We start from the raw sequence: 26,908 nt of genomic DNA on the forward strand, positions 1-26,908 counted from the left end.
TAGCTGAAATTGAGCCGAGTTTAGTCAGTTGAGCTAGTGTTTGAGCCTCAATTTTAGTTCACCTCAGTATTAATGACCTTTGTTTCAGCTCAAACCCAGTTCAGGTTCGTAATTCACTTCATTCCAATGATCATTCCATACCATTTCTCTAAAAATGACAGCTTTTCTTGAAAATTCAGTTGGAAAGGTCAGTTGAGTTAGTGTCTGGTGAGTTTATTTGAGTTATGAAACTCTAAAACCTAGCTCAATCCAACTCATTCCAGTTCATTTAATCTCAAACCCTAATTTCGAGTGTCACTCTAGCTTGGCAGAGCTCGAAAATCATTTCTTCAATCATTTTTTGCAAATTTTGTCAATTTTAACACTTTTTGAACTAGTACGAGTGTCAATCGGGGTCTAACATCCAAAATTCTTCATTCAGGGTTAGCATTTCGCATAGCATTTCATGTCATTTCTCATCATTTCATATCATTTCTCAGCATTTCATATCATTTCATCACATTTCATTCCATTTTCGAAGTCCAGAACTCCAGTTTTATAAATTTCAATCCATATTGAGTTTTTAAAAAAAATCAGAAATCAATTTCAAACCTCGGGTTTCCAAAATTGACATTTTTACCCCCGGGAGTCTAAATTTGGAAATATTTTCTCAAGAAAAATAATTTGGATTTATTTCAAACTCAAAATTTTCAAATTCTACACTGGATTTGCTTCGCAACGAGCTATTAAACTTTAAAATCTCAGCTCGTTTCAAAAACTGCCAAAAATAGCTCATTTCGTTTGGAAATATTTTCTTGAGAAAAACAATCTGGATTTCTTTCAAAATCAAATTTTCAAATTCTACACTGGATTTGCTTCGCAACAGGTTATTGAACTTCAAAATCCGAGCTCGTTTCAAAAACTGCCAAAAATAGCTCGTTTCGTTTGGAAATATTTTCTCAAGAAAAACAATCTGGATTTTTTTCAAAATCAAATTTTCAAATTCTACACTGGATTTGCTTTGCAACAGGGTATTAAACTTTAAAATCCGCGCTTGTTTCAAAAACTGCCAAAAATAGCTCATTTCGTCTGGAATTTTTTTGAAAAGACTATTTTACCCCTTTAATCGTCAAAATGAATTTCAAAAGTGGAATTTGGACCCGCTCTGAGATGGCCCATCCATTTGCATTTTCTTGTTTTAATTTATAAGAAAAAAATTTAACTTTTTCTTTATTTTTTTATTTTTTTTTGTTTGTTTTATTTTATTTATTTTAATTTTTTTTAATTATTTTATTCTTCCTAAGGTGGGACCCACAAGGGGGTCACCCAAACCACCAGCCCATTTCCTTTCTTTCTTCCTCCATTTTCTTTTTTTATATTTTTTTTTCTTTTCTTTTCTTCTTTATTTCTTTTCTTTCTTTCTTTTTCCTCTTTCTTTCTTTCTTTCTTTCTTTCTTTCTTTCCTCCTTTCTTTCCTCTCCAGCAGACTCACGTATACCCCTTTTCCAGCTTCTTCTCCTCCTCTTTCCCTCTCCTTTTCCTCCCTTTCTTTCCTTTTCCTTCCCTTCCTTCTTTCTTCCCTTCCTTCCTCCCTTCCTTTCCCTCTTGCCCAGCCATTCATGTAAACCTCTTTGAGCTTTCTTTTCATTAAACCTAGAAAAACCTAAGTATGGAATTAATTAAGCCCTAAGTCCAAAAGATAAAAAAAGGGGAGCCATACGGCTATCTCTTCTCTCCATTCAACGCCTCCTTCTCTCTCTCTCTCTCCTTCTCTCTCTCTCTCCTCTCCTTCTAACCCTCTCTTGCTCTCCCTCCTACGGTTCCAACTACACCCCTTGGCAGCACAACACCACCACCTCCATTGAAAACAACCTTGTTGCAGCCTCCACAACAGCCATCTTCAGCAACCACCGATTCATCTCCTCCAGCAAAAGCACAACAGCTACCTTGTTGCAGCCACCAAGGAGCACCTCCATCTTCTCCTCATCAAGGCAGCCATCTCCCTCTTCATCAAGAGTACAGCAGCTCAGCCACCTCCATTGCTGCACTTCCAGCTACCTCCTCCAGCCTTGACAGCCACCACTAGCCTTACTTGGTGACAATCACCACAACAAATCCGTCAGCCATCCTCTTGTTGTAGCTTCTCCATAGCAGCAGCCTTGCCTCCAATTCCTTGCAGCCACCAGCCACAACTACCACTATCCAGCCTACCCCATTGCAGCAGATCCAAACCGGTCCAAGGTAAGCCTCTATATGCATTATTGATTTTCATTAAAATTTCATAGGCTTCTCATGGCTGTGGGCTGCATAGAGAGAGGGATCCGTCCGATGGATGGATGGGATCCCTCCTTTCAATAGCCAATAAAAAAAAAGGTTTGTATCCCCCTGATTATTTTTATTTTATCATTAAATTCATGTAAATTTCGTATTATAGGCCTTATATTTAGATTATTTTAATGCTTTATAGGTATTTTGATTAGTTTCTTTAATATTTGCTTATTAGTTCATAGGTTTTGATTTTAAGCGTCAGTCCAACCTTCATTTCAGGTTTAATTGTTCGTCTATAAATTTCAAAATTTTTATGATAGATGTATGGGTTTAATATTTATTTCTCTGCAAAAATCCAGATCAATTTGGGTTTTGAAACCCTTCTAAACCGATCAAACTCTACATCGGGTTTTCTGTCTTTTTGAATTTCCAGTTTGCGCATTAGCAGACAAGAACCTCCGATACCACCCTTGTGGGAGATCCGGATTGCTTTTTAAAAATCACAGTGAATTCATAATGAAATCTACTAGTGATCTAAAAATTTTGAAGTTTTTCTAAGTAATTTTGACCTCTGTCAAAAATCGGATTTCCCAGACTTCTGGGAAAATCTTGATTTTCCTTCATCAGGGTATAGACAGACTCTAATGCACCGCGTCCACCCAATCCATAGCCCTTCTGCAAAAACTTTCAACATGAAAGTTGTTCCTAACATGTTTTCCTGTTACTTCCCAAAATGTGGGAATTTTTAGAACTGTTTCATTATTTTTCCCAAAATTTTATTTTCTGTCTGACAGATTTCAATATCTCGAAATTATAGAGATTTAGGTGTCTGATAAAAGTGTGCCCTTTTCCAAACTGTAACTCGAATCTAAATTGTGTCAAAAGATAAAAAATTTACCTATTTGTCAGGGACATTTTCCCATAATTTCAGCTTTTTTTCCATCTGTTTGCTATTTTTCTCATATTTTATACCGAAACCTGTCTGTTTCCTGCAAATCCTAGAGTCGCCGGATTCTGATCCGATTTGCCGGAGTGGCACAGCTCCGACCATAGGTCAAAACCAGAAAGTGTAAAAGGCACAAATCCTTGCCTTACTGTCCTATGTCACCCCATAAAATTTGGGAAATTTTTATGGAAGTTTGATATCCTAAATCTCCTTTAGAATCAACATTTTAGGCAAAATTTAGGGTTTTTACTTAAATTTCCATATTTAAAAATACAAAAAAATAGATTTTCGAGCTCCATTCTGTTTTTAGGGATATTTTAGGTGTCCATGTCAAATTTGGCTTAATTCCAAGTTCATTTGCTTCATGTGTTAGTTTGTCTTTAAATTCAAAAGCGAAAATCAGGTTAAATTCGATATTTTATGATATTTTGGCCATTTTAGGGTTTTTATCATGTATATGAGAGTGTAGAATCATATTAGGGTTAATTTCAATGTCATTGGCATTTCACATTTTCCATTTTTGCAAATTTTATTTTAGAAAACCCTAATTTCAAGGCCATAGTCTTGTTGTCGGGGGTATTTTGGTCATTTTGACCATAATTTCGAAATTTCAATTTCTAATTCCATAAATGTTCATGCATATCATCATATTTCATCATATTGTATTTGCTTTATTTCATTTGATTTTCAAAATTTCAAAATTTATAAAATTTCTTTCATAAAACCCTGATTTCAAGGTCATCAGGGGCATTTTGGTCATTTTGACCCCAATTTCGAATTTTCAAGTTTATTTTCGAAATTTATTTATTATTTATCATGTTTATATCAAAGGGGGTATGATTTTGGGTTTATATCTGAATTATATCCGATAATTTCCCATATTTTTGGTTAAATTCAGAAAAAACTACGTTTTTGTGCTAACCTTGTTTTCTAGTTTTGCAGGAACATTCAAGAAGAAGATTTAGCTTTTATTTCAATTCAATGTAAAAATCAATGTAATATTTGGAATAAGAGTTACATTTCTGCTTAGAATAGGGTTGCATTGCATATAGTTTAATTTATGCAAATTTCAATATGTGATGTATGATTCATGCACATTATTTCAAATTCACTATGGTTTACACGAATGGCACGTGCATAAGCTCTTATGGAGTTTATAAACACGGTGGGATTCGTATTTATGGCCATAGTCAGAATACGAAGAAAACCAAGATTTATGATCTTCGTATTAGCCATATTCAGCCTACACACTTAGGCTAACTTCAAAATGCACTGCATTTCTCAAAGTTTTAAAAGGATTTCCCAATTCCCAAATGAAATTCCCTTTTCAAATTCATATTCATTCATTCATATTATTCAAATTTCATTGTTTTCAAATTCATTTTCCAATTTCAATTTAAAAAAAAATCAGTTTTCTCAAGAATTTCCAAGTCTTTCTCAGGATCTGGTTTTCTCAAAATCCTAAGTTTTCAAATGACATTTCAAAGCATTTCCCAAGTTCAAATCAAGATTTTTCTATGCTTTAAAATTCTCAAATTTCAAAATCCCAAGTTTTCATAAATCCATCTTCTCAGAATTCCCGTTTTCCTGAGAATTCATTTTCCTTTTCAGAAGTCCTTCTCCAATGAATTTCTTATATTTTCTCAGAATTCTCAAATCCATTTTCTCAAAAAAGCAATTCCAAATTTCAAAATCGATTTTTCAAAGTTCAAGTCTTCCTGAGAATTCATTTTCCAATCCATTTTCTGATTTCCAATGAAATTTAATGATTTTCCCAGAAATTCCAATTTCAAGTACTTTTCCAATAATTTTCCAAGCATATTTGCCAAAGCAAACATCATATTTTCTCAAACTTGCATTATTTTCAAAATTTCATAGCACAAGCCTGATTCTCTGTGCATTCTAGGAAAAATACAGCATAATTTAGATATTTGAGTCAAGTTAAAGCACATAATTGGTCCTTGGTTCAATTATCCCTGGTAAAGGCACCAGGAACGGTTGAACCTCGTACAGACAGGCGGATCCGATTACACGGAATTTTCCCGCAAATTTTGAAAACGGAGGCGAGTAATTTTCAAAACCAATTTCAAAACTTTGGTAGAGTTTGACTCGCGAAATTCGTTTCTCTCTCGCAAGGGAGGGGAAAAATTTTGCGATGATAACAGGTTTGGCGAACATGATGGGACCTGTCTTCGTCTGATCAATTATGTGCTTTAACTTAGCTCAATTATCAAAATTATGTTTTATGGAATGTCAGCTTTAATTTCTGATATCATGTGAACCTAGGAGCCTAGACTTGAACTCAGCTGACATGGATTGCATGTAGACTAGGCATGGTTTGGTAGGACCATATTGAGGAGAATTATTCATGCTCACTTAGACTTAGGTCTGAAATACAACACTCTTCAATCTAGGAATTGTATGAAAACAACGCTTGCTTCTTCAAAAAAAATCAGAATTTTATCTCTTTAGGACTTAGAGCCCTCTGTTTTTCTGCATGTGATCATTTTTCAAAAACCACCCCACCTATGTCTACCCGGTCTTCACGTTGTTGGGCTCTTTTCCAGAACCATAGTTCGGGACAGAGCCTCACAACTCGGCCACTTATTTGGGCTAACGCCCCCCTACCACGTACCAAGGGCCATAGTCCAACGTATATCGACAGGCGCTTAAGGATGTTGGGAAAACACAAGCCTAGACCCGAAGATGAATTTTATGCCACGTACATTGAGCCTCGACTCGAGTATATCGGCATAGCATGATTGGACACAGTTGATTTGAGCTTAGAGTCAGGATTAGTGTCCTAAAGCTCTTTCAAAATCAATGCATTTAGAGTCAGCTTCTTAGGGAATGTTGTATGTGCATATTTGTTTGTGATTGAATGTATGATATTCATTTTCATCTTATTTTCTTATGTTTTTCCCAATTTTTCCAAAATATCGGACAATTTTTCAAAATACCTCATTTTCCATTTTTTGTGAAATATCTCCTTTTTCTCAAAAACCCTGGATGATTTTTTTAAATTATCCACCTTTTCTTCAAAACTCCAAGAGATTTTCCATTCTTTCGTTCCTCTAGACTTCAATTTCCAGCTTTTTATTTTTTTTCCTGCCTACAATTTTCAAAATTCTTGTATTTTTCTCAATGTTAAATTCCAATTTTCCTATCTTTCAGTCCAATGGCATCCAGTCAACTCAACTCCGTTTTTACTGAGGGTCACATCTCCTACGAGGTGCGACAAAGTCTTCCCGGGCATCGAGCTCTCAGCACCGGACCCTTCTTCCCCCGGTGGTACTATGTCTGGTTCAAAAACTTCTTCCGTATGTTTCTGGAGCACTTGAGTGATTGCGGGTTGGAATTGGCATCTGCAGTGGAAAAGTTGATAGACAACGGCAATCTGATTCATGCACTGGCAGAGCTATGGAATTTGCGCGCTTGCACGTTCTAGTTCCCGTGGGGCGAGATGACACTATTGATGGATGAATTTTCAGAGATCATGAGACTGCTTGAGCCAGCCGGTCAGCCTGGAGATTCGTTAGAACAACAATTTTTGATCAATGTCAAGGGTCTGGACCGTGAAGATGTAGTGGCTCGCATGACAGGGCGCAAGTCTTGGCCACTGATTGAAGAAAACGGGAATGAGTATGTGAGCCTGATCGAGATCTACCGACAGTATGGAGAATTCGCAAAAGTCAGCTCGCTGTCCAGAACAGCTCGAGATAGAATTCAACATGTGATGGTTTTTTGCACTGTGGGACTTGCTTTCTTTCCAGACGGACAGAATTATGTGGATTTCAGAATAGTTCAGCTTCTGAGGAGATGGGGAAGTCGACAGACCAGTCGTCTCTCGATAGCCATGGCCACACTTGCTTTTTTTTTATACAGAGGACTGACCCGTTTCATAATGGGAGAGTCCATCTTAGTCGAGGGATGTATCTATGCTCTTCAGTCTTGGTTCCTTCAGCATGTGCCGACCAGAGCTAGTTCATTCAGATACAACGGCAAGGAACTTCTTCCAGTTGCGCGGTACCGATTCATGATCGATTATCTGCTGGAAGAAGAAATGGTATGAGACTATTTTGATCGAGAATTATCGCCTCCCAGATACACCTATGCATATGGCAAGAGATTCAAGTTGCTTGGTCCATTCTTCTACGCTTATTATCATCCAGAGCGGTGTGTTCGACAGTTTTCTCAGAGATAGAAGCACATAGAAACTCGGCTACTATTAGAGGTTATGCCAAAATTCGACCTTACATCAGCGCAGTGGTCCGGAACATACCATTCTGCCAGATATGGCTGGGACTCTTTTGTTACTCTTCCACTTTTTCTTGGTCCTCGTGTCTCTGCTAGTTATAAAGAGTGGTGGCAAATTGTTTGTCCGCCCCCTCTTTCCCAAGTTTATTATTGATGCAATCAAATTTTTCCTTCAATAAAAAAATCCTTCAATTTTCATGGTTTGACGACCTCGCCTAGGTGACAAGGCATATTTGCAGTTGTTCATTCTCCTCACAAAGAATGACAACACAATTGTCGTGACTCCAGCGGTGACCCAATCCCTAGTAATGGGATGTTCTTCCAATTATCTACCAAATTCTCATCAAATATTTTTCCTATATTCATTTCTATCATGAATCTTCATCATCAAAATTTAATCATCCATCACATTCTGCAGAGAATATCGGTATTTTCAAGTGGTTCAGATCAGATCAAGCAAGAAGACACCATTGTGTCAGTGCATCAGTGATTTTAGAAGCAGGCAAGAAGAAATGGATTCTCCAAAATCTGCCAAAAGACAGAGTTTGAATGATAGGGGTGACATTGATCCTGCTACATATCAGATGTTCAAGAAAATGATGATTAGGATGATGTCGAAGCAAGCTGAAGACGGTCTCAGAAAGGCTCTCATTGAGGAGAAGACATATGTTTCCTTCTCTCAAAATATCATTGGCAAGAGCAACAAGTGACTCGGCGCATGTCTGCTCGATATTTTATTCTTGTCGACGTCCTCTATTGTTGTGGATTCAGTTCTGAATATTCCAAATGCCTAGATGAAGATGAAGACAAAGAAGTTGTGCGAGAGGCACACGAAGGTATTTGCGGTGGTCACGTCAGCTACCAAAATCTTATCAAGCAAATCATCCAAGCAGGATATTATTGGAAGACTATGCAGCAAGATTGTTACCATTTTGTGAAAGAAGTGTGCTCTATGCCAGATACATGCACCTTCTATTCATGCGCCAACAATATATTTGCAATCTGTCATCTCTCCATGGCCATTTTCTATGTGAACCTTTGATGTTGTGGGCCCCATCACTCCTTGTGCTTTAAACAACTACAAATATTTTCTTGCCACAACAGAATATTTCACTAAATGGGTCAAAGCTATCACTTTGTGTACAATAGAAGGTCGACACGTGGTCTCATTCATCCACAAGAATATCCTTTGTCGTTTCGGCATACCGCACGATATCGTGTTAGACAATGAGAGTCATTTCAAGAATGAGAGAATGAGGACATTTGACTTAAAGTTCAAAATTCAGCATCGTTTCTTCGCTCCCTATTATCCTCAAAGGAATGGTCAGGCAGAGGCCACCAATAAAATTCTGATTAGAATCCTGGAGCGAACTTTGGAAACAGGCCGTGACTAGCATGAGAAGATCCATGATGCATTGTGAGCATACAGAACCACCATTCAAACTCCAACTAATGCTACTCCGTCAGAACTTGTCTACGAAACTAAAGTAGTACTGCCTCTACATGTTCAGAAACCTGCCTTGAAGTTCGCATCACTGCTGGAGTTATCGCTTGATCAGTATCAACAGCAGCGACTGGTACAACTTGATTTGCTCAATGAAAGAAGGCGTCGAGCAGCAGAGCATGCTCAATCATATCGGCAGAGGGTAGCCTGACAATATGCAAAATTTGTCATTGAAAGGAAATTTTGAGTCAATGATCTAAAGCTCAGATCAACGACCTATCTCAAGCACCGCCCGGGTGGCAAATGGTCACCAAATTGAGAAGGGCTCTATGTTGTCGAGGAAGCATTACCCTGCAATTCATATCTGCTCATCAATGCCGATGGTGTGGAATTATCAGACTCTATCAATGCTCAACATTTGAAAATTTTCTATACTTAAATCCTTTATTTCATCCTTTGTAATTCCTCAATATATTTTCTTCAATAATGGTCAAATTCTTCTTTCTCAGTTACACTAGGGTATTATTTTAAAAATTATCTTCAAAACATCTTGTATGCAGGCATGATCAAACAAATCTCTCATTTTGCATGCATGTGCACTCATTTACGTCATTTTGCATGCATTTGCATTCATTTGCATTTACATGCATTCATTTGCATCCATTTGCATCAAGTTTCCCCTTCAGGTTAAGGGATAAACCTGAACTACCCATTCAGGATAAGGGATAAATCCTGAGACCCCGACAGTTGTCTAAGTCATCGTGAGGATGAAGATTGAAAATCTCTCATCAGAATCAGTTGGGTAAGATTTTCAAAAACCAGTGTTCGTGCTGGTAAAATTTTCTAAATCTAGTGTTCGTACTGGTAAATTTTCAAAATCCAGTGTTTGTGCTGGTAAGATTTTCAAAAACCAGTGTTCGTGCTGGTAAAATTTTCTAAATCCAGTGTTTGTGCTGGTAAGTCTTCAAAATCCAGTGTTTGTGCTGGTAATTCTTCCAAAAACAGTATTCGTACTGATCCATTTTCAAAATCCAGTACTTATACTGGTTCATTTCCAAAATCCGGTATTCACACTGGTATATCTTTCAAAATCCAATTGCTATTGGTCGGACTTTCAAAATCCAATTTTTATTGGTCAAACTTTCTAAATCTGGTTTACTAGTAAATGTTTCCAAACCTAATCCATGCTAGTCAAGTTTTCCTTCGGGATTCGAGTCCCGACTCGAATTTTCTTTCCTTCTAATCAGTCTAGTTTTCCTTCGGGATTCGAGTTCCGACTCGAATTTTCTTTCCTTCTAATTAGTCTAGTTTTCCTTCGGGATTCGAGTTCCAACTCGAATTTCCTTTCCTTCTAACCGGTCTAGTTTTCCTTCAGGATTCGAGTTCCGACTCGAATTTTCTTTCCTTTCAATGGATCCAGTTTTCCTTCGAAGATTTGAGTTCCGACTCGAATTTCCTTTCCTTCTAACCGGTCTAGTTTTCCTTCAGGATTCGAGTTCCGATTCGAATTTTCTTTCCTTCCAATGGATCTAGTTTTCCTTCGAAGATTCGAGTTCCGACCTGAACTTTCTTTTCCTTCTAAATTGGTCTAGAAAATTAGAGTTCCGACTCGAATTTTCTTCCAAATCCAATTCAAATGTCTAGAATTGGTCTGGAAACTTAGAGTTCTGACTCGAATTTTCTTTCAAAATTCAATTCATTTAGTTTTTCCTTGAAGATTTGAATTCTGATTCGAATCTTTCCTTAAAAACCCAGTTTAGCACCTGATTCATTCAAAGCTCACAAGTTGAATCCTTATTTCTTAGACTGTGATCCCTAGGTTAAATTCCTATGGAATTGATAGTTCGTAGGTCGAACCCCTGCTGAACAGATGTGATCCCTAGGTTAAATTCCAATGGAATTGATAGTTCTTAGGTTGAATCCCTATTGAACCCATGTCGTTGCCCAGTGAACCAATGTCGTTCTCAACAGAACCAATGTCATTCTTACGCTGAATTCCTATTGAACACATATTTTTCCTAGTAAGCCAATTCTCAATTTTGACTTTCAGGTAAATCAATTTCAAAATTTCCAATTTCCAATTTCCAATTTCCAATTTCAAAAATTTCAATTTCCAATTCCAATTCCAATTTCGGCCCTTGGGCCACCCAATTACCAATTTCAGACCTCTAGGTCAACCAATTTCCAAATTTCTAATTTCGACCTTCGGGTCAATCAATTTCCAAATTTCCAATTTCGACCTCCAGGTCAACCAATTGTCAAATTTTCAAATTCGACCTTTGGGTCAATCGATTCCAATTTCGACCTTCGGGTCAATCAATTTCTAATTTCCAAATATCAATTTCCAAATTCCAAATTTCTGATTTCCAATTTCCAATTTCCAATTTCCAATTTCCAATTTCCAATTTCCAATTTCCAATTTCCAATTTCCAATTTTCAATTTCCAATTTCAAATTTCAAATTTTCAATTTCCAATTTTGACCCTTTTGGTCACCTAATACCAATTTCAGTCATTTCCTCTTGCGAGAGACCCTTTTTACAGGGAGAGTTCAAGGGAGCTCGTTCTTTTCGCATGCTATCATTTGTTCACCTAGCCCCTTTTAAGGGAGAGTTTAAAAGGACTCGTGTCTTTGTGAACTGTTTGCAAAACAAAATTTCAATTTCATACAAGGAACCCTTAGTTCAGGGAGAGCTTCGACGGAAGTTCGCCTTCCTTGTGACCACAATTTCGTACTAGGCCATTTCATCATGAAGGACCCTCTTTTCAGGGAGAGTGTGATGGACTCGCTCCTTTATGACAAATTCACCGACCTCACAATTACCGACCCCCTTTCCATAAGAGAAGCCTAATGTTAGGAAGTTTTGACGAAAGCTTAATTTCTCTTCGAAAGTTCGTTTTGCAAACACCTCCAGCTTAATTTCTCTTCGAAAGTTCGTTTTGCAAACACCTCCTCTTCAGGGAAGAGAGGAGTAATTCCTATTTCCAATTTCTAAATCTTCTCCTTTGGGGAAAGGAGAAGAAAATTTTTGTCATGGATGCATTGAGTCGTGCTTCAAATGCTCGCTTTCACAAAGGATTTCAAGAAAATTTTGCCAATTTGTCATTAAATATTTGTTGATTTCAAAATCTTTATTGCACAAAATCATTACCTCAGAATACCTTCAATATTACTTCCGAAAGGACAAAGCTTTCACGAAAAAGGATTTAAAATTCAGAATCTTTCTATTGGCCGACCAAAAGGATGAAGAATAAATCCTCGATATGGCCAGCAAAGGAAATTCAATGTTGTTGCAAAGCCATAAGTGATCGGTATTGATCGCAGTCAATGACACATTTTTAAAGATCATTCTTGGAAAATAAAGCAGTCGAAATATCCTGATTGATACAGAAAAATCCATTAAATCCCTATATCTCCTCAATCACCTAAGCTGCAATTAAATATCTGCAAAAGGGATCTCTCAATTGTCGTCAAGATGAAGGCGAATTAGGCGAGTAGACCCCCGAGGCTAAAGAAGATTTGAATCATCTCCAAGATGACGGAGTTTGTGACGGATCCTTCCAGAGAAAGTTCAGAGCACCGTCAAGATGAAGGCGACTGTGATGAGTCTCCCGACAAACCCTAAAAGATATTTAATTTCCGCTATCATCAAGAGATTTCCAACCAATGAGCCAATAACCGTCAATATAATCCCTGAGAGAAAAGAAGGATCGGAGCATCTCTGAGATGAAGGAGTTTGTGACGTACCCTTTCAAAAAAAAAAGAGAGAGAAAAGTCAGGACATCTCCAAAATGAAGGATGATGTAATCCCCAAAAACCCAAGAGAGCTCTAATTCTGCCAAAAAAAAAAGTAGGTAGAAAGATCATCATGAGAAAAGAATCCCAGGATATCAGACTGCCGAATCTGCCAAGAATCCTCTTTAAAATTTGTGAAATTCTATTATCAATATTCCTTCACCAATTGCTTTCACAATATCAAGAATACTCTCTTTTCTATTCATATCAAGGAAATTGATAGCCTCCTTGAAAGAAAGTCAATTGCAAGAAATTTGAATTCGAATTTTGATTTTATGAAGTTAAGCCTAGTCGGAGGCAATACTTCAGGTAGAAAAGAGGGAATATTTTCAAAACAATGTACATCATTTTAAATTATTTTGAATCAACAATAATTTTCAACATTTTGACAATATTTTCTAGCTATCCTTGCGTGAAGCGAGAGCTTGAGGTTCATCTTTGGCGCATCCTGACATCAGTTGTTATCCCTTTTAAGGACTTGATAACGGGAGTTTTCAAGATTCCTTCCCTTTTGTTGGTATAATCTGAGCGCATGGGCTCTCAGATTCGCACACTTCCCTGTGTCCCCATTGTCCCAACATAGGCAGTCCACCTTCGGCTTGAGGTTAAGCCACCAATCATTTTCTCGCAAAAGGTCATCAATTTCAAAAGTTATTTAGTCTCAGCAATGAGGCGCCCAAAATCAAACCTCTTTTCAAGCTTTAGGGACCCCAATTTCATCCTTTTGCAAAACCCTTATCGGATTTATTGTGCGGAAATCCGAAGGTTCCATCATGGTTTCTTCCTCCGAGGAATCCATTTCATTTTCCGCCCAATCAGGATAAGGGTACAAACCTGAGCCTCCTTTGATGAGGTATTTCATTTTCCGCCCAATCAGGATAAGGGTACAAACTTGAGCCTCCTTTGATGAGGTATTTCATTTTCCGCCCAATCAGGATAAGGGTATAAACTTGAGCCTCATTCAAAGAGGTATTTCATTTTCCGCCCAATCAGGATAAGGGTATAAACCTGAGCCTCCTTTGATGAGGTATTTCATTTTCCGCCCAATCAGGATAAGGGTACAAACCTGAGCCTCCTTTGATGAGGTATTTCATTTCCCAATCAGGTTAAGGGTTAAACCTAAGCCTCATTTTGATGAGGTATTTCATTTGTCGGTCAGGTTAAGGGTTAAACCTGAGCTTCGTTTCTACACGAGGTATTTCTTGTCCCATCCAGGTTAAGGGCAAAACCTGAATCTCACTTCTTTTGAGGTAAATTTTTTTTTCTTTATTCTCCATTTCATATCTACCATTTTCATCAGGGATAATCTCTTTATAACCAATCAGATCCTTCTAACTGGGGCATTTTTATAGCCCAAATTTGGTGTGTTTTTATTTGCCACTAAGCTCGTCTTCAAGCCGGCTTATTAGCAAAGAGGGGCATCTGTAAACACCCCAAATTTTCCACATCCATTCTCAAACAATCTTCCTCAGGCAGTGCCAACCCTGTCAAGTCAGTGTAGGAGTCAAACCCCGAGTCAGTTTCAGAAAATCACCATTTTACCCATTTTTCATTAGAAAAATTACCATTTTACCCCTAGGTCATCCCGGACCCCAGTCAGTCGGAGTCAACCAAGCTCATTGGCTAGTTCAAGACAGTTAGAATATCAGTCATCTCAAGCTCATCTGAGCTCATAATGAATAAACCATTTTCATTTCTGACCATTCCTGCCAAAATGGGATCATTTCTTCAGAAATGAGCTCATTTCTCACTCAAATCCAAGCCAATTGTCTCTGAGTCAGTCATTCATAGTCAGTCATATTCCTCAGAGTCTAACTTGAGCTCACCATAAGTTCAAGCACTCCAATTTCAGTTCAAAACCATTTCTAAGTGTCCAGGAGCCCATTTTAGTCAATTTCAGCTTTTTTAGCTGAAATTGAGCCGAGTTTAGTCAGTTGAGCTAGTGTTTGAGCCTCAATTTTAGTTCACCTCAGTATTACTGACCTTTGTTTCAGCTCAAACCCAGTTCAGGTTCGTAATTCACTTCATTCCAATGATCATTCCATACCATTTCTCTAAAAATGACAGCTTTTCTTGAAAATTCAGTTGGAAAGGTCAGTTGAGTTAGTGTCTGGTGAGTTTATTTGAGTTATGAAACTCTAAAACCTAGCTCAATCCAACTCATTCCAGTTCATTTAATCTCAAACCCTAATTTCGAGTGTCACTCTAGCTTGGCAGAGCTCGAAAATCATTTCTTCAACCATTTTTTGCAAATTTTGTCAATTTTAACACTTTTTGAACTAGTACGAGTGTCAATCGGGGTCTAACATCCAAAATTCTTCATTCAGGGTTAGCATTTCGCATAGCATTTCATGTCATTTCTCATCATTTCATATCATTTCTCAGCATTTCATAACATTTCATCACATTTCATTTCATTTTCGAAGTCCAGAACTCCAGTTTTATAAATTTCAATCCATATTGAGTTTTAAAAAAAAATCAGAAATCAATTTCAAACCCCGGGTTTCCAAAATTGACATTTTTACCCCCGGGAGTCTAAATTTGGAAATATTTTCTCAAGAAAAATAATTTGGATTTATTTCAAACTCAAAATTTTCAAATTCTACACTGGATTTGCTTCGCAACGAGCTATTAAACTTTAAAATCTCAGCTCGTTTCAAAAACTGTCAAAAATAGCTCATTTCGTTTGGAAATATTTTCTCGAGAAAAACAATCTGGATTTCTTTCAAAATCAAATTTTCAAATTCTACACTGGATTTGCTTCGCAACGGGGTATTGAACTTCAAAATCCAAGCTTGTTTCAAAAACTGCCAAAAATAGCTCGTTTCGTTTGGAAATATTTTCTCAAGAAAAACAATCTGGATTTCTTTCAAAATCAAATTTTCAAATTCTACACTGGATTTGCTTTGCAATGGGGTATTGAACTTCAAAATCCGAGCTTGTTTCAAAAACTGCCAAAAATAGCTCGTTTCGTCTGGAATTTTTTTGAAAAGACTATTTTACCCCTTTAATCGTCAAAATGAATTTCAAAAGTGGAATTTGGACCCGCTCTGAGATGGCCCATCCATTTGCATTTTCTTGTTTTAATTTATAAGAAAAAAATTTATTTTTTTCTTTATTTATTTTTATTTATTTTTATTTTTTTGTTTGTTTTATTTTATTTATTTTAATTTTTTAAATTATTTTATTCTTCCTAAGGTGGGACCCACAAGGGGGTCACCCAAACCTCCAGCCCATTTCCTTTCTTTCTTCCTCCATTTTCTTTTTTTATATATTTTTTTTTCTTTTCTTTTCTTCTTTATTTCTTTTCTTTGTTTTTTTTCCTCTTTCTTTCTTTCTTTCTTTCTTTCTTTCGTCCTTTCTTTCCTCTCCAGCACACTCACGTATACCCCTTTTCCAGCTCCTTCTCTTCTTCTTTCCCTCTCCTTTTCCTCCCTTTCTTTCCTTTTCTTTCTCTCCTCTTCTTTCCTTTTCCTTCCCTTCTTTCTTTCTTCCCTTCCTTCCTCCCTTCCTTTGCCTCTTGCCCAGCCATTCACGTAAACCTCTTTGAGCTTTCTTTTCATTAAACCTAGAAAAACCTAAGTATGGAATTAATTAAGCCCTAAGTCCAAAAGATAAAAAAGGAGAGCCATACGGCTATCTCTTCTCTCTATTCAACGCCTCCTCTCTCTCTCTCCTCTCCTTCTAACCCTCTCTTGCTCTCCCTCCTACGGTTCCAGCTACACCCCTTGGCAGCACAACACCACCACCTCCATTGAAAACAACCTTGCTGCAGGCTCCACAGCAGCCTTCTTCAACCAACTGCAACCATCTTCAGCAACCACCGATTCATCTCCTCCAGCAAAAACACAACAACTACCTTGTTTCAGCCACCAAGGAGCACCTCCATCTTCTCCTCATCAAGGCAGCCATCTCCCTCTTCATCAAGAGTCCAGCAGCTCAGCCACCTCCATTGCTGCACTTCCAGCTACCTCCTCCAGCCTTGACAGCCACCACTAGCCTTACTTGGTGACAATCACCACAGCAAATCCGTCAACCATCCTCTTGTTGTAGCTTCTCCATAGCAGCAGCCTTGCCTCCAATTCCTTGCAGCCACCAGCCACAACTACCACTATCCAGCCTACCCCATTGCAGCTGATCCAAACCGGTCCAAGGTAAGCCTCTATATGCATCATTGATTTTCATTAAAATTTCATAGGCTTCTCATGGCTGTGGGCTGCATAGAGAGAGGGATCCGTCTGATGGATGGATGGGATCCCTCCTTTCAATAGCCAATAAAAAAAAAGGTTTGTATCCCCCTGATTATTTTTATTTTATCATTAAATTCATGTAAATTTCGTATTATAGGCCTTATATTTAGATTATTTTAATGCTTTATAGGTATTTTGATTAGTTTCTTTAATATTTTCTTATTAGTTTATAGGTTTTGATTTTAAGCGTCAGTCCAGCCTTCATTTCAGGTTTAATTGTTCGTCTATAAATTTCGAAATTTTTATGATAGATGTATGGGTTTAATATTCATTCCTCTGCAAAAATCCAGATCAATTTGGGTTTTGAAACCTTTCTAAATCGATCAAACTCTACATCGGGTTTTCTGTCTTTTTGAATTTCCAGTTTGCGCTTTAGCAGACAAGAACCTCCAATACCACCCTTGTGGGAGATCCGGATTGCTTTTCAAAAACCTCAGTGGATTCATAATGTAATCTACTAGTGATCTGAAAATTTTGAAGTTTTTCCAAGTAATTTTGACTTCCGTCAAAAATCGGATTTCCCAGACTTTTGGGAAAATCTTGATTTTCCTTTGTCAGGGTATAGACAGACTTTAATGCACCGAGTCCACCCAATCCATAGCCCTTCTGCAAAAACTTTCAACATGAAAGTTGTTTCTAACATGTTTTCCTATCATTTCCCAAAATTTATGAATTTTTAAAACTGTTTCAGTATTTTTCCCGAAATTGTATTTTCTGTCTGACAGATTTCAATATCTCGAAATTATAGAGATTTAGGTGTCTGATAACAGTGTGCCCTTTTCCAAACCGTAATCCGAATTTAAATGGTGTCAAAAGATAAAAAATTTACCTATTTGTAAGGGACATTTTCCCATAATTTCAGCCTTTTTTCCATCTGTTTTCTATTTTTTCCATATTTTATACCGAAACCTGTCTGTTTCCTCCAAATCCTAGAGTCGCCGGATTCCAATCTGACTTGCCGGAGTGGCACAGCTCCGACCATAGGTCAAAACCAGAAAGTATAAAAGGCAAAAATCCTTGACATACTATCCTTTGTCACCCCATAAAATTTGGGAAATTTTTATGGAAGTTTGATATCCTAAATCTTCTTTAGAATCAACATTTTAGGCAAAAATCACAAAATTTAGGGTTTTTACTTAAATTTCCATATTTAAAAATACAAAAAAATAGATTTTAAAGCTCCATTCTGTTTTTAGGGATATTTTAGGTGTCCATGTCAAATTTGGCTTAATTTCAAGTTCATTTGCTCCATGTGTTAGTTTGTCTTTAAATTCGAAAGCGAAAATCAGGTTAAATATGATATTTTCGTCATTTTATGGTTTTTATCATGTATATGAGAATGCAGAATCATATTAGGGTTAATTTCAATGTCATTGGAATTTCACATTTTTCATTTTTGCAAAATTTATTTTAGAAAACCCTAATTTCAAGGCCATAGTCTTGTTGCCGGGGGTATTTTGGTCATTTTGACCATAATTTCGAAATTTCAATTTCTAATTCCATAAATTTTCATGCATATCATCATATTTCATCATATTGTATTTGATTTATTTTATTTGATTTTCAAAATTTCAAAATTTATAAAATTTCTTTCATAAAACCCTGATTTCAAGGTCATCAGGGGCATTTTGGTCATTTTGACCCCAATTTTGAATTTTCAAGTTTATTTTCGAAATTTATTTATTATTTATCATGTTTATATCAAAGGGGGTATGATTTTGGGTTTATATCTGAATAATATCTGATAATTTCCCATATTTTCGGATAAATTCAGAAAAACCTACATTTTTGTGCTAACCTTGTTTTCTAGTTTTGCAGGAACATTCAAGAAGAAGATTTAACTTTTATTTCTTTTATTTCAATTCAATGTAAAAATCAATGTAATATTTGGAATAAGAGTTACATTTCTACTTAGAATAGGGTTGCATTGCATATAGTTTAATTTATGCAAATTTCAATATGTGATGTATGATTCATGCACATTATTTCAAATTCACTATGGTTTGCACAAATGACACGTGCACAAGCTCTTATGAAATTTATAAACTCGGTGGGATTCGTATTTATGACCATAGTCATAATACGAAGAAAAACAAGATTTATGATCTTCGTATTAGCCACATTCAGCCTACACACTTAGGCTAACTTCAAAATGCACTGCATTTCTCAAAGTTTTAAAAGGATTTCCCAATTCCCCAATGAAATTCCATTTTCAAATTCATATTCATTCATTCATATTATTCAAATTTCATTGTTTTCAAATTCATTTTCCAATTTCAATTTAAAAAAAATCAGTTTTCTCAAGAATTTCTAAGTCTTTCTCAGGATCTGATTTTCTCAAAATCCTAAGTTTTCAAATGACATTTCAAAGCATTTCCCAAGTTCAAATCAAGATTTTCCTATGCTTTAAAATTCTCAAATTTCAAAATCCCAAGTTTTCATAAATCCATCTTCTCATAATTCCCGTTTTCCTGAGAATTCATTTTCCTTTTCAGAAGTCCTTCTCCAATGAATTTCTTATATTTTCTCAGAATTCTCAAATCCATTTTCTCAGAAAAGCAATTCCAAATTTCAAAATCGATTTTTCAAAGTTCAAGTCTTCCTGAGAATTCATTTTCCAATCCATTTTCTGATTTCCAATGAAATTTAATGATTTTCCCAGGAATTCCAATTTCAAGTACTTTTCCAATAATTTTCCAAGCATATTTGCCAAAGCAAACATCATATTTTCTCAAACTTGCATTATTTTCAAAATTTCATAGCACAAGCCTGATTCTCTGTGCATTCTAGGAAAAATACAGCATAATTTAGATATTTGAGTCAAGTTAAAGCACATAATTGGTCCTTGGTTCAATTACCCCTGGTAAAGGCACCAGGAATGGTTGAACCTCGTACCGACAGGCGGATCCCATTCCACGGAATTTTCCCGTAAATTTTTAAAACGGAGGCGAGTAATTTTCAAAACCAATTTCAAAACTTTGGTCGAGTTTGACTCGCGAAATTCGTTTCTCTCTCGCAAGGGAGGGGAAAAATTTTGCGATGATAACATTTGCCTATAACAATAGTTATCACGCCAGTATCGGGATGGCTCTGTACAAAGTTTTGTACTGGAGGCCTTATCGATCAACATCGTATTGGGACGATATCAGTGAGAGATTGATCGAATCACCGATTGTTCTTCAGCACTACACTCAGCAAGTGCACAAGATTCGAGAGCGATTGAAGGCTGCTCAAGATAGGTGAAAGAGTTACTCCGACTGGATACGGTGAGAGCTTCATTTTGACGTTGGTGATATGGTCTTCGTGAAGGTGTCACCGACCATGAGTGTTTTTTGTTTCAAAAAGAAGGGAAAGTTGAGTCCCAGATATGTTGGATCGTTCAAGATTCTTGAGCGGATCGGTGACAAAGCTTATCGAGTTGAGCTACCTTAGCAATATGCCGAGATTCATAATGGTTTCCATGTGTCGATGCTAACAAAGTATATTCTTGATCCATCACACATCATTAGATACGAGGATGTGGAAGTACAAGAAGTCTTGACAATAACCGAGAAACCTGTTGAGATCATTGATCATCGAGATCAAGTTGTAGGTACCAAGATGATTCCTCTGGTCAAGGTGCATTGGCAACACCATGGCATTGAAGAATGCACATGGGAGCCTAAAGCGACTATGAGAGAGAGATACCCTGATCTTTTTGTTGATTGATGTTTGTGATTTCGTGGACGAAATCCTTTTTAAGGAGGGTAGGATGTAAAACCCATAAAATTTTGAAGAAAATTCAATAACACGATGAGATTTCAGTAATATATATATATATATATATATATATATATATATATATATATATATATATATATATATTCTTAGAATAAATGCATATAACCATACGAGTCAAATCTCTGAAAAATTTTAAATGCTCAACCCCATTGTATTTTAGACATTTTGACAAGAAATGAGGTTTTAAGAACATTTCTCAAGTCTTTGCGTAAATTTAGAAAAATTCATTCAAAGAAACAAGACCTAGGTGTAATTTAAAAAAAATATGGGTTTTAGAATTTTTAATTTAAAAACGTTGGCATAGGGCCAACGTCACTATTTTTGGGCAAGGGCACACTCTAGAGTGCAGCCCACGCCTTGTTTTGAAAAGGCTTCTTCAAAAATAATAAAATAAATAATAAAAATGATTAAAGCATGCATGAATAGTGCCCTAGAAGGGTGTTTGGCTGCACTGGCATTATCAAAAAATTTCAAAAGAAAAGAATCTCATAGAGGCGAGTGTAAGCTATAGAAGGGTTATTTTCAAGTATGCCACCACCTAGAAGGGCATGGAACTTAAGTGGATAACCCTAGCCGTCCATTTTATTGATTAAGTCCTAACCATTAGATCTAAACCCTGGTTTATTTAAGGGTTTTGAGAACAGGAAGAAAGAGAAATCCTCTTAGACATTTTCCCTCTCTCTCCCCCTTCTCTTCCTTCTCTCTCCCTCTCACTCCCACCGACCAAACCACAGTTGCAGGATACCCCATAAAGTTTCCATAGTCGTGTGGGTCTCACGTACGAGGTGACAACAGCCATGGAGGTGGCTGGAATGCATGGTGCTAACCCCTTGCTGTGATGAGCGCAAGGAGTGCCATTTCTGGCACCCCCAGCCCACAGAAAAATTTTGCCTTCTCCTAATCATGCTCGCATTTCACCTTACTTGCTTGTTCTTTCTGTGTTTCTGCACGAGGGATTCACTTCATCCCACCAGCCAGTGGGTCTGGGCACATGCGTCAGACCAAACCAGGCCATGTTATTGCGGATGTTATGGTTACCACATGTCAGGTGTTGTAACTCTCACTTGGCATCCCTGCTCTGCAGGGGCAGCAGTCCGGGACTAGCATCGCGCCGTATGGTAGCTGGGTGAGACCCTTACGAAGTTCTTTTCTTTTGGGACCCACCTTGAACAACCTAGACCCTAGCCTATGGCTATCCTCTTTAACTCGCAAATCAGACCCCTTTATGGATGTGAGTAGTCTTGTGTTGCATCACAAGCACATGCAAGTATGGAATACTTTTTTTTAGTCTGGGCGAGTATAGGAAAGGATTTCCAGCTGAACCACGCAGTCGGTTCTTCGTGCTCACGACACTCTGAACTGCAGTCGTCGTGGCAGTTTGTTTCCTTGCAGCGGAAACCCTTAGAAACCCATGTCGAGCCTTTATGCAAATCTCATTTTCTAGTTGCTTTCAGTCTAAGACCACTTCCACCTTAACAGGGTCCATTGACACCCCATCTTTGAAGATCACGTGACCCAAGAACATGACTTGCTTCAGCCAGAACTCACACTTTGAGAACTTAGCATACAACTGATGTTGTCGATGTGTCTCAAGGACAATCCTCAAATGCTCTCTGTGATCTTCCTCGCTCTCTAAGTAAATCAGGATGTCGTCTATAAACACGATCACAAAAAGATCCAAGTAGGGCCAAAAGATTTGATTCATCAAATCCATAAATGATGCAGGAGCATTGGTTAGCCTGAAGGGCATCACCAGAAACTCATAATAGCCGTATCGTGTCCTGAATGATGTCTTCTGCACATCTAACTCCTTAATCTTTAACTGAGGATATCCCGATCAAAGATCTATTTTAGAAAAGACCTTAGCATCTCAAAGTTTATCGAACAAGTCATCGATCCGGGGAAGGGGATACTTATTCTTGACTGTCACTTGATTCAGCATACGGTAATCGATGCATAAACGCATTGACCCATCTTTCTTCTTGACGAACAAGACTGGAGCTCCCCAACGTAAAATGTTGGACTGTATAAAGCCCTTGTCCATCAACTCTTGCAGTTGTTTCTTCAATTCCTCCATCTTTATTGGGGCCATACGGTAAGGCACTCTGGATATCGGGGTTGTTCCCGGCATCAGCTCGATTAAGAAATTCACTTCTATGTCAAGCGGTATATCAAATAGGTCATCTGGAAAGACGTCTGCATAATCGTGAACCACGTCTAAATCCTGCATTGGTGTGGTGATGGGGTCCATCAGAGACGCATAGGCCAGAAAGTTTTCACATCCCTTTCTCATATATCGGTGTGCCTTCATGGCCAAAAAAAGTCATCCTTTGCTCTTCTTCTTGTAGGCCTTGTACTCAAGTACAGGCTGATTGGGGAAGGTAAATTGGATGTGTCGCTCACGACAGATCATACAAGTGTAGTGCTCATACATCCAATCTATGCCAAGTATAACATCACAACCCACCATATCCAACATGATAAGGTTGGCAGGGAGGTTCTTCCCAGAAATTATGACCTCTACCTTGGGTAGGTAGGTACGAGCGATAGAGCTACCGCTCGATAGTGTGATTACTTTAAGAATATAACCCAGTGAAATCAATGTAACATCAATCAGGGTTGCAAATCGAGTAGACACGAAAGAGTGCGTAGTGCCAGTATTAAACAGAACTTAAGCATCAAACTTTGCAATCAGAATTATACCTTCAATGACATCTGTGTCGTCTTGCAACTCTTCTACCGAAGTCGCGTAGACACATCCTGTGGCTCTCTTCTGTCCTTGATCCTGGGGCTGCTAGGGTCACAATGGCCCTCGCGGTGTAGGAGTGGCTCCTTCCTGAGCCGGCTTTTTGGGACAATCCTTGATGAAGTGTCCCATCTCTCCACATCTGATGCAGGCACCAGAGATTATGTAGCAAACTCCAGAGTGCCTCTTCTTACAGTGCTGGCAAATCGCATGTTGCTGAGGTGGTTGTGCACCACCCTGTTGCACTCTTGTAAAACCCGAAATTTTTCTTTGATAATTAAAATGAATAAATGATGAATTATTGGTGCATTCATGACTATAATCTTGAATTCTTGATTTTCTTGATTTTTTTAATATTCTTGATTTTCTTAATTTTCTTGATTTCTTTGATTTTGATTAATTATGAACCTTTGTCTCAAGTTATGAAGGTTATTTCAAGAATAATTAAAAAAGCTAAAATATGTAAACTAAAAAGAAAGTAGATGATTTGTATATTTTTAGATTATGGATTTTGGATTTGGATTTAATCTTATTGGATTGGACCCATAGTGTAGGACGCTCTGAACAACATTATTATTGTTTTGATAGAATTTTTGGTTGACCAGTGGCTCATCTATTAAATCAATGTTGATCTTAACGTTTCTCATTTTAAGGGCATCAAAATCGACTATTTGCATGCCCAAATTGGTATTGATTTAAGCATTTTATCATCGAACGAAGTTTATGCCTAATTATAAGTCAAAAATTAACATTTTCAATATCGACTAAATGTTTTTGCCAATTTGTATGTGTATAATTAAATCTAAGACTACCACATCGATCTACATTTTGAGGGTTATCAAATCGACTATTTAAACGTCAAATTCTGATAAGCCTTTGGGTCTATAGGCCTCCCAGAAGGTTACCATATCACTAGAGCCCAAGCCAAGGTAAAAAGTCTCTACTTTTCTTTTTTTAGCTTAAGTAATTTCAAAATTTAATTAATTAGGTCTTATAATTTATTTATTTTATTTTATTAATAAAAGAAATTAATAAATATTAACTTCTTATATTAGAGATGAGACTCTTGTCTAAGCTCATCTATAAATAGAGGCTCTTATGAGAAGGATTAACAAGGTTAATTCTCTCTCTTTCTTTCTCTCTTCTTTTTTTCTTTTTGTTTTGGGTTTTCTCTCTCCTCCACTCTCCTCCAAAACGTGTAGGATCCTTAGAGAATACTTGTACAGACATTAAGCCTTCACTTAGTCATTGGGTGGTGGTGGAATAGGAGTTGGACCGTCTGTTCCTTCGTTCTAACCGTAAAAATCGATCGTAGACAAGTAAGATTTATGTAGCCAATGTTTTGTATACACTTAGAGCATGTATGTTTTGATTATTTAGATTTTCAGCAACTTTTAATATATTCTTGATCTGTTATTTACATTTTCATGGTTGAAGAATCCGTTTCTTGGATCGAAACCCCCAAATAATGAGTTTTTCCTAAAAAATATTTTGAGAAACATGCAAAATTAAGGCTTTGTTATTATTTCATATTAGATCTAATCATAATATGATTCTTTATGATATTATTCATGTATTAACCTGTATTAAGTTAGATTAAACAAAAAATAATCAGATCCTTAAGGTTTTATAAACTTAAAAAGGGCTTTTACAAAATCATTTTCTGAGAAACCTAAAGCTATGATGTCTGATAAATGTTTCTCGACCAGTTTCAGAAAAAAATTGATAACTCTATGAATACCATTCTAAAAAATCCAAATAAAAATACTATGATTATCTACATATCTTGATCTTAAATTTAGAATCTTGTTTCACTCATTTTGAATCTGTATAGATGCCAATATGCTTGTTTTAATAGAGCCCCAATTTTTAGCTCTGTTTACAGGATGATTTTGACCCATCTTTGATAAACATTGTAAACGCCTATGAAAAACCACTTTAAATATTTTATAAAAAAGTTGGGTGAATTTTAATACCTAATATCAAATTGTGTAAAAATATTTTTGTCAAAAACATTCTAGAAAAAATTCAAGAAATACCTTAATCTAATTAAAATTCGATAGATTGCATATTTTGGATCGAAACTCTGTCAGAATAGGGTTTCGTAAAAGATTTTTAATTATTTATGTATTTATTTGTTTTATGAACGGTTTATTGGGTTGTATTCTTGACAGATACAAGTAATCACGATAAAAATGCCATGATTTTATCAGTACCCTGTTATTCTTGACATATTTTAAAAAATCAGATTACCAGATATCTGAATTTGCTTCGACAACTTATATTTGTATTTAATCAGCAACATGTTAGAGGCGTATGTTTTTGTTATATTTCTGACATGTATTACATATTATTAATTATTTTATGTCATATTGCATCAAAATTAATGAGCTAGCCAAGTGAGAATATCTGATCAAGATGTTTATGTGAACCGTACGTATAATATGCGACTTTTTTCATATTGTTTTGCAAATATATTATTCTGATTGACTTTGAAGGCATATTCCATTGAGATATTTATTGCTTATAGTTTGAATAGCATGAACTGAGTTTAAATATTATGTAATATGTATGCAATGTGTGTCATCATACTTTGGTTTGCATATACTGTATTGTTTTGTATGTTTGTATGAATTTGATGCATGGTGCACATAAAACTACTATTGTCGTGTCATATGTTGGTAAATGAGATTTTGACTTACCTTTCTTACGCAATTATATCTAAGGTAATATATCAATTCATGTAGTGAAAAATGTATATATGACTTTTACCTTGTGTGCATAACTTGAACCATGTAGGAGTTACGTATGTTGAGGTTTAGTTGTTTCGTATTATGAAATGTGCATGTTCACGTATGCATGCATAGAACTCATATTTGGTTTATGCATGCTTCGAGGTTTAATTTACAAAAATATAATGTTTCTTGTGGCGATGATTGATGTGTAAGATAATATTATTCTGTATGATATAATTTAAATGCCACGTGATGTGAAATTATGAATGCATGCGATAAATGTTTAAGTTCAATAGTGAACTATGGTTTATGGAACCTTATTTGGTTAAATATGTGATTTTATGATTTTAGTACCATATGAAGTGATGCATGATATGATGCTTATTGATTGTATACTTGCTTGTGCCCGTGTTGATAGCTTTAGACCCTCAGAGTGGTCAATTGTATTGATGCATGGTTGATAATAGTTTTCACTTAATATGGTATATGTTGAGGAACTGTTTTCAAAGGATTCTTTGTGAGGACGTGTATCACCAGATCGGATAATACGCTAGAGCGGTAAGTCCTTGTGAAGAAATGCATTATCCAAGAACGGATAGCCCGCAAAGATGGTATATTCTTGTGAGGAAGTGTATTGTCCAACACCAGACAAGCCATCTGTCTAGGGCTGTAACTCCTTATGAGGTTGTACATTTGTCAAACCAGGTGA

Source organism: Nuphar pumila, chromosome 9 (genome assembly GCF_984573655.1).
Source record: "Nuphar pumila chromosome 9, dmNupPumi1.hap1.1, whole genome shotgun sequence".
Lineage (NCBI taxonomy): Eukaryota > Viridiplantae > Streptophyta > Magnoliopsida > Nymphaeales > Nymphaeaceae > Nuphar > Nuphar pumila.